Source organism: Gadus morhua, chromosome 7 (genome assembly GCF_902167405.1).
Source record: "Gadus morhua chromosome 7, gadMor3.0, whole genome shotgun sequence".
NCBI classification, from domain to species: domain Eukaryota; kingdom Metazoa; phylum Chordata; class Actinopteri; order Gadiformes; family Gadidae; genus Gadus; species Gadus morhua.
In genome coordinates, this window is record NC_044054.1 from 17,901,392 (window position 1) to 17,916,253 (window position 14,862).

Below are 14,862 nucleotides of genomic sequence, written 5' to 3' on the forward strand. Positions count from 1 at the left end.
CATATCCAGGGTATTTAACGATGCATTAAGAACACTGTTTTTTTTGCTCAAGCAAATCGACACATTAGATAATCGGATGAAAGCCGTGAGAAAGATATCGCACCATTCACTACATCTAGAAGAGGAATGGAACCCATGGTAGACATGCGTTCCTCTGCTGGTTTCTCATGAAGACTGAGGCGAAGGAATCAGCGGGTGGGCAGAACGAAATCCCCCTTGCTCGGCAGTCGGTATCTTTGCCTCCAGGGGTTGGGGATCGTACACATCCCGCACACACTTCTGCGACGTTCAGCACGGTGTCCCCCAAAAGGAAGCGAGGCCTGCCCCTTCCTCCAATAATGGGAAAAGGCAGAGGGCGTGAAATTCCCCATGACAGTCGGCCACTCCGACGCCAGCCGAGGCTCCCCCTCGGCGTCGCAGGGGTTAATCGATGCCGTGCGCCCCTGAGGAGGCAGGGAATCTAAATTGAGATGGAGGGTGAAGGCGATAAGACAGCCGCCGCGCGGCCGAGCCAATGTCTCCCGGTCTCGTCGCTCCCTGACAAGTTCCTGGGACATTTCGGGAGGAGATTGGACTTGGTGGGACTCCCTTTCTTGATCCCCATTACCCTGGCAGTCACTTGTCCTGGCGAGGCCTGCTCCAGGGCTGAGTAAAGCCACTCCTGACGTCTGGGAAATAGCAGGCGGGATCGTCGGTCCGGGGCTGAGTTAGTATTGCTCTGACATGGGTCCCGGTAACCAGGGAGAACCTCCCACCCCCCCCACCAGACCAGCACAGGTCAGGTGTGCTCTGCCTTGGGGCCCAGGTGGGGGTGATGATACACCAGAACAGCAGAGGTCAGCCTTGGGGTGTGTGAGTGTGTTATCATCAGCCCTGGAATTCTTTGGGGCCGTTCATGGCTAAAATGTTTCCTCATTAGCATATTCTACCCCAAAACATGGTTTTCTTATTTTATGATAGAATAGTGCAGTTTTGGACAGAGTGTGCTTCTTTTATGGAGAATTCTTACTATGCCTTTGATGAGCTTTCTATTTTCAGCTTGAATGAAAAGCTTATCACTAGTTACAGGACGGGTGAGTCCTCAGAAAACAGAAAGGGGAAGAGCAAAGGGATCTGTTCCAAACACACAGAACGGTGAAGGGAAATGTCCATCCATTAGCCAGCATTCCCCATGCTGCTGAACGAGGACCATCTAATTAGCAGCCCGTATCTTCTAACTGCGAAGGAGAGACTTTTTTTCTTAGCCGTAGTCAAAGCCGTAAGAAGCCTTTGTGTTTCAGGAGGCTTGTGGATGTCATCGGCCCTCTCTTATCAGACAGGTAACATGAGAGTCTGAGCGCCGGGCGTAGTCACCGTCTAGTCTGTCTGGGGGAAATGAATGCTATGACGTGATCAAAATCGCAACAGTGAAATATCCCACTTTATCACTATCTACCCCCCCCCCCCCCCCCCCCTACAACACACACAAACGCACATCCCCAAACCAACACAAACACTCCAACCCACCCCCGAAGCAAGTCTAGCGGTTCGACTCCCATGTGGTTTGAATTCCAGCGGTTCCGGGTTCAATCCATGATATGTTGCGGTCTATCTTTAGGCATCCCTGAGCAAAATGCCTGACTCCTGCTTCCACCAAAGCACCGCCTCCGCCCTCCAACTGCACACTTATTTCTGCTTCCTCCACCGGGAGTGGTGGTACCACAGTCAACGGTGGGGCTGGAGGCTGACGAGGGCGTAGGGGGTTGGGGGAGCGATCTGTGGAGCCTGCCTGATGAAATTTACTAAATCAAGCCACAGCTGTTCGGTTGAACCCGGGCTCCCGGAACAACCTAATTTCAGGGGTGTTTTCCTGAACCTTTAGTCAACGATTTTCTTTTTATGTAACATTCCGATTTTATTCTAGCCACAGTTTGAGTTCTGTTTGGACAGACGTGACAATAAATCTGCTTCATGCTGCATAAGTAGTGTTGTTAGCATAAACACTGTCAAATTTTCCCTGACAAGTTAATCACGGTGCAATGCTAATTCGACTGACTCTTCGACATTACCTGATGAATCAGGAATGGGATACTTGTGATTTGAGAGGAACAAGTTATCGAGATAAACACACACACGTCTTTTGTACTGTGTAGTAGATGTGGTGGTGATAAACACCACTTCTAACCCACTGACTTCACATGAATCTTCCCATGAATCTCTTGTATATAAAGCATTGCATGAAGACAGGCATGTGCTGCTATCCGACGTTTTTTTCAAGCCAATTTTAGCATCCAATCTGGGTAGTTTAGTTATAGTATATATAGTATACATAGCCAGATCAAAACACTGTAAAACACTTTTTCTTAAATCCTGAATAATGACACCCATTACCTAATGTAAGCAGTAAAATATCTGAATGCACGTCTAAAAGGTGCGTGAGTGGGTACTCTAGATGCATGCACAGGTGGTTGTTGCCAGCTAAGCTAAAACAAGCAGTTAAAAGAGGACGATGATGAAAGAGTGTCGTTGGTTCAATGTCCAAGCGATTGGTTATGCTGTTAGGACACATCGTAAAATGTCCTGGTGGGTGCCTGCATTTCATCTTCAACAACGCTCCTTATAACACTCCTACGCCTAACAATTGACAGAACCACAAATGGAACCTAGCCATGGGGATAACACGCCCCCCTCTGTCCTACAACTCTTAGCCAAAAACATGGTGGAAGCACGGCGATGCAACATGGTGGTCCGTGGAAGAGGACCCACTCTGCAATGTAAAGGGCTCTCTCTAAGGTTTCGAAAAAACATTGATTATCATTTTCTACACACTGGACCTTTATGGTTCATACGATAAAGTTGGATGATTGAGGCACTATAGCCGGCTTTGGTGTGGCTTGTCCGATTGTTCCCAGTAGAAATAGGACAGTTTAATTCATGCATGATTAAGCACTTTGCTTTAGTGCATAACTTAATTTATTTTGCTATGTAAATGATGTTGCAATAAGGCTGACAAAAAGCTTATGGTGGCGAAAGAAGTGTGTTGACTTAATAATTCATGACAAGAAATGAAAGAACAAAGCGTTCCAAGAGCACGGTTCGGGAGCGAGAGCGAGAGAGAGAGAGAGAGAGAGAGCGAGAGAGCGAGAGAGAGAGAGAGAGAGAGAGAGAGAGAGAGAGAGAGAGAGAGAGAGAGAGAGAGAGAGAGAGAGAGAGAGAGAGAGAGAGAGAGAGAGAGAGAGCGCTTTGGCAAATAATCAGAAGCGATAAGCTTGTCTGACCATCAACCTCACTTAATTTCCACTGGGAAGGCTGAAGCTAAAAATGTATACAGTCATTAGCTTGGTGGAGGCGCTTGTCTACTGCCCTAATTTAATTATGTTAATAATAAAATATTGTATATATATATATATATATATATATATATATATATATATATATTTAAGCAATAGATCACGCCAGGCTGTGGTATGTGCTCATTATACCACTGTTAAGGGGCGTTGTCCGGCCCCGACGCGCAGCGTTGTATAAATATATTTATACAACGGGGGACCTAAATCCAGCGATCTGATTGGTTCCCAACTGTTGTATAATGAGCGTAAACATAACTGCTATGACGCCCGATCATTTTGTGAAAGTTTGCATATCACTCCGCGCCTGGAAGTAGAAACAGTTACAAAGTAAAACATATGTTGGATGATGGAGAGCGTGTAAATGTTGTTACTCCGGGAGTGAGCAAGGCGATGGAGAGACTAACGAGAGTTTAGGCACACGGCGAGTGAACTGCTCCATAGGATAAATTGCCGGCGAACCGCTCTATCGGAGCCTTCTCTCGGAGGGACGCTAAAGTGTGTTGCATAGCGACCGTCGATGCATAGCGGCAGCCAGGAGGGACTACTTTTTTGTATTCTTTAATTAAACGGCTATTTTGACTTTCTTGGTTTCTTTTTAAATGTAGTGTGTCTATGACTTTCGTTTCGCCATAATAGTAACCGTTGTATAAAAGCAATAGATCACTTCAGTCAGTGGCATGTGCTCATTATACCACTATGAAGGGGGTCGCCGGCCCTCCGCTGCGCGTCGGGGCCGGACAACGCCCCTTAACAGTGGTATAATGAGCACATACCACAGCCTGGCGTGATCTATTGCTTAAATATACTTTTCAGCATTACATGCAAAAGATGGACTATGTATAGAACAAGTGATGGAAAGGTAAACAATCAGAACAAACCACTTGCTAGGGGTACCATCTTATGTTTCTGCCCTGATTCCATATCATTGAGTATCAGGGTTGAGCTGTGTCTGGTGGCTCTCTAAATAATTCACTGTTCACCATCATCAATGTATCCTCTCTCTCTCTCTCTCTCTCTCTCTCTCTCTCTCTCTCTCTCTCTCTCTCTCTCTCTCTCTCTCTCTCTCTCTCTCTCTCTCTCTCTCTCTCTCTCTCTCTCTCTCTCTCTCTCTCTCTCTCTCTCTCTCTCTCTCTCTCTCTCTCTCTCTCTCTCAGGGGTGGTCACCATAGACATCCAGGTCATGGTTAGGTGTTAAACAAACTCAGAGGCAACAGTAATAGGCATAGACCGCTTCACTGAAAAATCTCAATTCTTTAAATTAAAAATAAACAGTAACATTCAAATAGCTTCATTGTTTAAATAAGACTGGGCTCCAATTATTGACAAATGGCCCATGGGCACTCTCTTTGCCCTATTCCCTGGGGAATCCTTGAAGCTCCTTCAACCCTCAAGCTCACTTAGCTGGGGAAGGAGAAGTTGGCAGCACCGTATCCCAGCATGCATCTGGTTTGGCTCAGACCCCCTACCCCAATCAGCATGCAGTTCAGGCGGACTGAAGGGGCATGTTAACGATGTAACTTTACCATAAACTGCACAAAAAGCTCCCCTTTTGCTCCTCCCAGAATCTTGGGAGGGGCCAGAAAGCAGTCAAAAGTCTGTCTGACTGCACTGGGCTCACTGATTATACGGAGCCATGACCAGGAATAACACTGTATGTTTTCATGCTATTTCACATCAAAAATAGCAGTTATTTCAGCTTTGAATTACACTCCTATCAAAAGAGCACAACAAGTGGGAGTTAAGAGTGTGATTATCTTGGCATCTTGCTCAAACTATTTGGGCCAGCCTCCTGCTTGTGTGCTGGTGGTCAGAATGACAATCATGTAATTAGTGTGGCTGACGTATGCGCTCAAACTCACAATGTGACACGTGGTTTCATTGTCATCTTTGACCAAGAAACATAGTGCCGGTGCAGCCACGCGCGTGTTTGACACTTTTAATTATCTAAAAATAGCATGTTGATTTACATGATGTCAGAGGCTAGGGGTAAAGATCTCCCTCGATGGGAGGCCAACGACGAAGCCAGTGGGTTAGAAGTGGAAGCCAATTCTAAACCAATTTTCCCCCTGTGGTGTTTATCACCACCACATCTACTACACAGTACAAAAGAATAGTAATTAAAAAAAAAACTTTAAAACTAATTTCCAAACTGTAATTTTTTGGGGGGGGGTTACTATATCTGGAGATATTACAATAATAATGATTATTATTTTAAGTCATAAAAAAATGACAAAAAGCACACTTTTTAAGGGCAGTCTAGAAGTATGTAGAATATATATTTATCCATATGTTCATGAAAAAAACATTCTACAAAGTTAACAGCCAAGTCAAATCTAATCAAATCTGCAGCAATAATTGATGTACTCAGAGATTACCACTTAGATATTAAGGCATGGACAACCACACACACACACACACACACAAACCCACACACATTAACACACACACACACACACACACGGATGGATGGCTGTATGATCATGGTGAGCAAGCATGAATTATTCACCCATCCCCCGCTGCAGCTGTACCAACTGACAGCAATGATGTGGGATGAGGAGCCAAGCTCCGGCCACAAATCCTCTCACACGACAGAAGGCATATGACACAAAACACACACAGCCGTCCTGTTTGGTTTTTCAAAACAAAAGTATTCATGTTTGTTTGAGTAAAAAAAAAAAAAAAAAAAAAGATCTGTCTTGTTGATTTTGCTTGAGCATTTTTAAAGAAAAAGAAAAAACTTGCCCATGCTAAAAGTAATAAAAACAAAGGGTAATATCTAAATATATATAAATAAAGAATAGTAAGAATGATAGTATATTAGTTATATTAGGAAGTAATCATAGTAAATAATAACTAGAAATGATCACAGTGTCAGTGACAAACACTCGAGAAGACTCGGCTCCAAGCAGACTTCGCACCGTTAAGAAAGAATTCACCAGAAAGTTCTGGAGGGAAAAAAATGTCTCTCCAGCCTTGCATCAATGTCTCCTTCAGTGACTTTTTACTTCTTTATATTCCTGAATTTGTCTCTAGGGGAATGGGAGCTGGATCACCAAGTGTCCACTTTAGCTCAGTGCTGCAGACATTTTGTCAGCGATGTGGTTCCTCAGTCTCGGTCGCTCAGGGCGTACCAAACAGCCAATCACAACGCAGCGTCCCCAGTGGTGTTCACCACTTACCCACTGAGCCAAAGCTTTATGAAAATGAGAGTCATAGACATAACAGGGTTATTTCCCATACTAATCCTGTGGAATAGACAAAGTATAAAGCCAAATCGCCAAACAAGCTGTGAATAAAGCACCATTATACTTCTCTGCGTGTTAGAGCCGTTTCAAAAACCGAACCTAAGGCTATTCTATTCACTCTAACGCTAAACCTTCAAGACTCTCTCATGCTGTTCTATTATCCTCTCTCACCCCATAGCTCACTCTCTCATGCTAATGTAGCCTATCCTCTATCACCCTACACCTCACTCTCTCACCCTGTTCTAGCCTATCCTCTCTCGCCCCACACCTCACTCTCTCACCCTGTTCTAGCCTATCCTTTCTCGCCCCACACCTCACTCTCTCACCCTGTTCTAGCCTATCCTCTCTCGCCCCACACCTCACTCTCTCACCCTGTTCTAGCTTATCCTCTCTCGCCCCACACCTCACTCTCTCACCCTGTTCTAGCCTATCCTCTCTCGCCCCACACCTCACTCTCTCACCCTGTTCTAGCCTATCCTCTCTCGCCCCACACCTCACTCTCTCACCCTGTTCTAGCCTATCCTCTCTCGCCCCACACCTCACTCTCTCACCCTGTTCTAGCCTATCCTCTCTCGACCTAGCCTCACAAATCAGGCCTTAGATCTGTATCCGGGAATTACATGGATTGGATCAGCTTGACCGTGGGATGGCCGACCGTTCATTTCGGTGTTGGCCAGCAGCAAACACAAACTCGGCCAGAACTAGTAAACCTAACTTTTCCCGGTAACGGGGGGGAAAACAAATCCAAACGTCCCGTTCGGACACCGACGTCCTTAGACAAGGTGTCCGTCAACTGTTCGAAGTGAAACCAATGTAGTGTACTGGCCACTACAGCCTACAGCCTCTCTCTCTGTCTCTGGTCCGTCCCCGAAGCTCTGCCGTCGCCCCCCCCCCCTCTCCCCGCCCCTTAGACTGTGTATCTGCCGCTCTAGTGTGTTGCGTTCTCGGTGTTTAGCGGGATTTAGAGAAAACAAACGTCTTAATTTTAGGGGTTCATTCCCAGGGTTTTAGCACCAGGGGGTAAATGGGGATGAACGTTAGTGAAACATTCAAAACCCTGGGGTGCGGCCTGTTAAAAAGACATTGATACGGATACTTCCACAACTACACTGTTGCAGTGCAGAGACAGTCGATATTAAGGTATTTTTATGACATAGATTAAGACATTCACTTCACTATTCAGTGAACACCTATTCAGACACACAGGAGCAAAGCCATATATAGATCGATGGATAATGAGCCCTTGAACATGTATTAATAAGGACTGTTTATAGATAGATAAAGATGGATGTTTGTGTTTGCCTGTTTGTGTGTGCTCTTGTGTGCGTGTGTGGTGCAATCGTGTGTGTGTGTGCGTGTGTGTGCGTGTGTGCGTGTGTGCGTGTGTGTGTGTGTGTGTGTTAGCTCTCCTGGGTCCACAAGGCAGATGGCTTTTGTATTGAGGGTGTTTAGGGTGCGGCAGCTGTCTCTGCTGCACCCCCTTCCTTCCTCCCCCCCCCGACACACACACTGAAAGGACACAGTGGGATCGCATGACGCAATCTGACACTCCTCCCCTCCATAATTCATTAATGGGGAAGCCACACGCGACCCCATACACAGTCCTCAGTCAACCCCGTGACACAGTCTGTCATCAGCCTCCACCCGGGGCCTCCACTATAGCTATCCTATTCCTCCACCAGGAGCCCCAGGAGCCAGACCGCATCCAGCCCTCTCTGGCCCGACTCTGGCCTTAGTCTGGTCTTAGTCTGGTCTTAGTCTGGTCTTAGTCTGGTTTTAGTCTGGTCTTAGTCTGGTCTTCCTCTGGCCTTAGTCTGGTCTTAGTCTGGTCTTAGTCTGGTCTTAGTCTGGTTTTAGTCTGGTCTTAGTCTGGTCTTCCTCTGGCCTTAGTCTGGTCTTAGTCTGGTCTTAGTCTGGTTTTAGTCTGGTCTTAGTCTGGTCTTCCTCTGGCCTCAGTCTGGTCTTAGTCTGGTCTTAGTCTGGTCTTAGTCTGGTCTTAGTCTAGTTTTAGTCTGGTCTTAGTCTGGTTTTAGGCTGGTCTTCCTCTGGCCTTAGTCTGGCCTTAGTCTGGTCTTAGTCTGGTCTTAGTCTGGTCTTAGTCTAGTCTTAGTCTGGTCTAAGTCTGGTTTTAGCCTGGTCTTACTCTGGCCTTAGTCTGGTCTTAGTCTGGTCTTAGTCTGGTTTTACTCTGGTCTTAGTCTGGTTTTACTCTGGTTTTATTCTGGTTTTACTCTGGTCTTACTCCAAGCTCCTGTCATTCTGTCTCACACTATCCTTCCTTGACTTCCCCTGGTCACTGTCATGCTGTCATAACATGAAGCCTATGACCGCGTTCTCAAATCACTAAAAATAAATAGGATAAAAATATTAGCAATAAAATATGCACAGATTATGATAGAAAAAAAAACATCAAACATTTCTCTCTCTCTCTCTCTCTCTCTCTCTCTCTCTCTCTCTCTCTCTCTCTCTCTCTCTCTCTCTCTCTCTCTCTCTCTCTCTCTCTCTCTCTCTCTCTCTCTCTCTCTCTCTCTCTCTCTCTCTCTCTCTCTCTCTCTCTCTCTCTCTCTCTCTTTCTCTACTCCCCCACTTCTTAACTATAGGGGCGGGGGAAGGACTTCAAAGCAGCTCAGAAGTTGGAGGAGAACAGAAAGGGGGGATGGGGGGGGTCCCGAGGGAACGCGGGTGCACTACTCACACACACTTCACACACTCACACACTCACAGCCCAAAGATAGCTGAGGAGCGTGCAAACAGAGGTCTTTGTGCACAGAGGCTGGGTGGCAGCTTCAAACAGACCAGGAAACAAGCTGCCCTCATGCCTACACTGACTGCAATAATGCATATTAAATATGCTTCTTTTATCATATTGGACAAGCCAAAACACACACATAAACACATACAAACACACACACACACACACACACACACACACACAAACACGCAGCATTCATATTAACATACCCACACCGTATATATGCAGCATAAATATTAACAACCACACACAGCAGCCAAGTATTTAATAAATAATGTCAGACTTAACAACGACCATTTGAAGAGGACAAAGCTTGGTTGAAGATCCATCTCCGAGTACTCTGTTAAAAAAACAACCTTCGTGGTCTTTCATCCAAATTAGTTTTTTCCCCCATTACTTATTCTTCTTCTTTACGTTATTTCTCGGCGGTCTCTTTGATCAAAAGATGAAGCAAATTCCTCCCGACCTCATCAGGTCACTGGAAACACTTCCTTTTTTTTTTCACCGAGCAAAACCGCAAACCCAGAGACACCAACCTAATTCCACTCTGAAATAACACAGGACAATAACCAGGTCAACTGCATCAGGCTCGGAAAAACGAAGAGGAGAATTGGAAGTAATTGCCATTTGCTGGTGGGAGGAAGGAGACTGAGGGATAGTTTTCGTGGAAGATTTCATTGTGAGGAAGAGCACCAGCAGTCAGGCCAGTGTTGCCCATGGCTGTACTAGGTGCCCTGAAAAGATAATGGCTCTCACGCCAACACACAAAAAACCCTCACACCGCACTGACTTTACGTACACACACATCTTCCCTGGACTCCCTCTCTCTCTCCTGTTCCGATGCAAGGAGAAAACCGGGGCCAAAACGCTATGGAAGATAGCAAACAAACAAGCCTAAAGGTGCATGCATTCGGAGGATGTGTGCAGCGCTAGGTTGTGCGCTGGGGACTTGAGCGCAGCAAGTATGTTAGACACACATAAAATCAGCTGCAGCCCAAAGATATTCTGCCTTATCGGACTGTGTGGCAAATCGATTGGTAGGTAACGTCATGCGCTGCCATGTCAAAGTTGAACTATTCTTCCATGTAAGCGAGGCATCTCTGCCCCTCCCTCCCCTGAATGCTTGCTGCGGTTCTTTCTCCATAGAAAAACAAAAGTGGATCGTGCACAAGTACCAAGTGAACGCGCCTTAAATGACAAAAACAAAATGAGTCTGTTTGCCCGTGTGCTCGAAGGAAAGTGATAAAAAATGGATGTGATTAAACAAGGGAGGAGTGGCCAGCCATTTTGTAATCCTGAGCACCTCAATAGATCCGTCATAGGAAGCAAAGAATACAGCAAGAGATTGATGAATCTTGATACAATAGTCCTACAGGGCCGGCTAGGACACGGTAACAACAGCACGGCTCACCGTGGCTCCATCTGGCCTCCTTTAAACACCTGAGCTACAGCTTTTGTTTCGCTGTAAGCCGTCTCTCTTTATCTGCCTCTCGTATTGTCTGGTCTTGGGCTGCCTATCCCGGACTTCACCTACATGGCACTCAGAGGTCTAAGTCAGAAGCCGGAGGGAAAAAGTATTAAATGCACTATGACTCTGGGCATGATTCATACGCATCCCCCCCCTACATCTCGAGTCAGTGCTCCGGCGCCTCTTCCTCGACAGTTTCAACGACTTTTAGGGAACACGACATACCAAATCACACTTTCCAAACACCTTGCGTCGGAGATGCAAGCGCAAGTGCAAGGAGACATTCATCTCCTCTTGGCCTGCGTCACCCGTCATCATCATAAGGATGATAACGATTACATGATTAATCTCAGGGCCAGAGCTGTTGCGGCGCGGCTCCGATTAGGAAAAACATTTGCATTCTGCCGCAGATGCAAACAAGCGATTCCAAGGTGATGCTGACAGTTCACGTCCCCGGAGACTCCGCTCGGCGCACGCATAGACGCCTCGCCTACGCGAGGGAAAACACATGCTGTCGAAACCGAGGAAACAACTCTGATATCTGAGCTTTGGTTGCATCCTGCTCTCTCTGCACACCAACGCCAATCTCCACACTGGACGACGCCTGACAAGACAAGATAAGGTGAGATGTATTTTGGTCATCCCTGTCAGGGAAATGTGGAGCAGCAGCAGTAGGGGACCCATTTAAAAAGAAATAAAACTAAAAATATGCAAAAAGCAATTAAATCAAGCCATGAAGTACGACCTGCAAGTTCTTTACAATCCTACCTCCACCCATGCATCGTTTTTGTATTGAACTGCTCATCCCTGGGTAGTTACAGGTGGAGATGTTCCTCTCTACCAGAAAATGGGGCTATTATACTGCTGAACGCGATCGAACATCTGTCGATGCACCCCCAACCCCTAGGGGCACTTTAGATCCCAGGGTAATTAAGATATTCTCATTAGCATAGCACACCTGTCTTTGGAAGGTGTAAGGAAACTTTACTACCTCCCTTGGACAGAATAGCTAGCTGTAGGTCATTGAGTCAACAATTAACTATTAAAGTTAATATTTCTAAAAAAAAAAGGTAGCCTGCACTGACTTCCATTTTTAGCTGAAATTGATACCGAAATGTGAAATCCCCATGGTTTCTAAACTAGGATCAGTGACAGACAACCCCTATTAAATAAAACAGTGAAATGAATTATCATCCAGGACAGAGCCACACACACCTTCACCTGCTTTAGGTCCAACGCTACAATTTAGCTTTTCAGCGGCACAAATGAATGTGGTACCAAGTATTCAATACCATTCTCCCTGCCACTCAAGAGTTTACTCGGAATTGGCTTTGTGGAATTACTTTAGACCAATGAAACACCCCCTGCTCTGCCAGCCAGCTCCTGCCGGTTTTCTTCCTATTATATTAATTACTTCATAGCAATGCTCTCCCGCCCGATACTGAGAGACAGGCTTCAGCCTTATAAAATGTACTTAAACCATCCCTCCCTCTATGAATCCTCCCTCCCACGCCACCCTCACCAATCCACATTGACATACAACCAACCCCCGCCCGGCTCTCTCCCCCACTCCGGCCCCCCCCACACACACACACACACACACACACACACACACACACACACCATCCTCCCCCCGTCATCTCTAGGCACCAGAGCCCCCCCCAGCTGAGCCTTTCAGGAGGGGCTTCCAGGGAGGAAGTAGGACAGTGGGAGGAGCAGAGCCGCTGGGCCAAGGGTGGAGGACTGATGGGTGGATGCTGGCTGATGTGGCAGGGGAGGGGACATAGATTGGAAGGGCATTGAGCTTGTTTGGAAGGTGGTGGTGGTGGTGGTAGTGGTGGTAGTGGAGGTGGTGGTGGGTCGTGGTGGTGGAGGCAGTGGTGGTAGTGGTGGAGGTGGGGTTTAGGACAGTATTATGATATCGAATCAAGGAGGAAAGAGCCATAAGAGGCAAACAAAAGACAGTTGGACGATGAAGAGAGATAAGCAACTTGAGGCTATGAGAGTTTGAGCGAGATTCAGGGAAAAGCAAAGCCGTAGGATAAACATGATCGGTGATGGCACGTCATTTTCAACTCCAACAAAAGCCTTTTCCCACAAATTAGGACATTTGGTCAGATCATATTAAGCTGGGCACATATATCCCAGGGTGCATGCTGGGCTATTTTAAAGGGGACAACAAGCTGAATAGTCTATTAGTTTTGTAAAGCTGTTCTATCATAGAAGCTGTATTTGGATTGACACTGCTCATTATTACAGGGATGTATGTAGGAAAAACAACAATGATCATTCACAGCAAACATGAGTAGTAATAGTAACATGTTTTTTCAACAACCTTTTACCAACGCTGCAAGAGAAACAGATGGCTGATAAACCATAGTTCTCAGTTGTATTCAACAATACAAATATACCCAAAGCCTTTACACTGAAGAAATTGCAAGTGGGAAATGATATTGATATTCATGAAGATTTTCTATTTAGATTTGGTTATGACCTTGCTTACAGATTGCAATTTCACAATAATGCAATGTGAGTGAGTGAGTGTGTGTGTGTGTGTGTGTGTGTGTGTGTGTGTGTGTGTGTGTGTGTGTGTGTGTGTGTGTGTGTGTGTGTGTGTGTGTGTGTGTGTGTGTGTGTGCGTGCGTGCGTGCGTGCGTGCGTACGCGTGTGTTCGTGTGTGCGTGTGTTGATACTGTGGGCCACGGTGGGAAGCGTAAATATCAAGTTCAAAAGAGCGCAGGCACGACGAAAGAGTAGCTGGTAACAGTAGAGCACAACATGATATATACGCTGACAAACCACGGACATCTGCAGAGCGAGATAGGGCTTAACCCAAACAAACGCTTTGTACGGTCTGTTTGCTACAGTTACGCGTAGTATATCGAGTCAACGAACCTCGAAACATACGCAATTGCCTCTGGGATAACGGAGTCTAACGTCAGCATCAGCGTTTTGTTTTTGTTAAAGCAGCACATACCAGGAAGGTAGCGAACAGCGAGATTATCTCTGCCTCTCCATCATACGCGTGCCAACTTGATTCTTATCCCGCAACGAGCAAGGGCGAAACTGAAATCGCTCACCTTTCTGGGCTCTCTTTGGTTGTGTGGACGTTTCTAGCGTTGTGCGTGGAGATGTTCAGCTTCGAGCGATGGGGATGTTGTGTGGTGCCTTCTATCTCTTTCTCCTCGGTGTTAGCTGGGTCGCTTCTGTTCTGCTTGTGGTGCTGAAGTGGACAGCGCATTAAGCAGCTTTATAAACGGAGCGCTGCGCGTGCTATTCGCAGTGGAGTTCCCTCTGTCGGATGGGAGTGGCTTACGCAGCTTCGAACAATAGTCTTTGGAGTGGTCATTTCTTCAAGTCAAGTGCTTTCAAACAGCGTCATCCAGTGGCATCTTGTCAAAATTTAGTTTGAACAATCACTATGCTAACATAATTAAACAGTAAATCGAATTAATCTCTCTTTATGTTTGTATGCATGTATCTATCCATGTATATATGAATGGATGCATGGATGTATGTATGTATGAATGGATGAATGTTTGCAAGTAAAGTACGTATGTATGAATGCATGTATTTATGTATGTTTGCATATAAATAACGGAATTGTGTTCACGTAAGAGTTTAGTATAATACCATCAGACAGTGTATTGAGTCGGCTTACTGTCAACAAATTATCCAATTTTGTACAGCTAATTGTTTCTTTGAGAGGCCAATGTTATCTGGTATGAAATGCTTTATGAAATAGCATCATCTAAATTGTACAAAAATGGATGGAGTCTCTGTATGAATATATGTATGTATATAATATGTATGTATGTATCTAGTATGTGTGTGTGTGTATATATGTATGTTCGTCTGTATGTATGTATGTATGTCTGTATGTATGTAGGTATGTATGTTATTCGCCTGTATGGTTCTAACTTCTATGTATGTCTGTCGCCTGACTTGTTTTGGCCAGGATCTAAGGAGGTAAAGTGTCTAGTGTGAAGTTGTTTGGATGAACAGTTTTCAGGAAGCAATTCCGGAGACCAAGCAATCAGCCCGTTCCAGACAGCTGCGTTTTGAGTG

The 14,862-nt window shown here is 45.7% G+C and overlaps 1 protein-coding gene across 3 annotated transcripts in view; it reads right to left on the reverse strand.

Moving 5' to 3' along the window:
• Nucleotides 1-14,844, reverse strand: part of srrm3 (serine/arginine repetitive matrix 3) — a 73,849-nt gene extending 59,005 nt beyond the window's left edge. Inside the window, exon 1 of one of the 3 annotated variants that reach the window (XM_030361394.1) lies at nucleotides 13,875-14,844. The gene's annotated coding sequence lies outside the window, so the exon portion shown is untranslated. The remainder of the gene's footprint in view (nucleotides 1-13,874) is intronic. The other 2 variants (XM_030361393.1, XM_030361395.1) reach the window with 2 other exon arrangements.
• Between the last annotated feature and the right edge of the window lie 18 nt (nucleotides 14,845-14,862).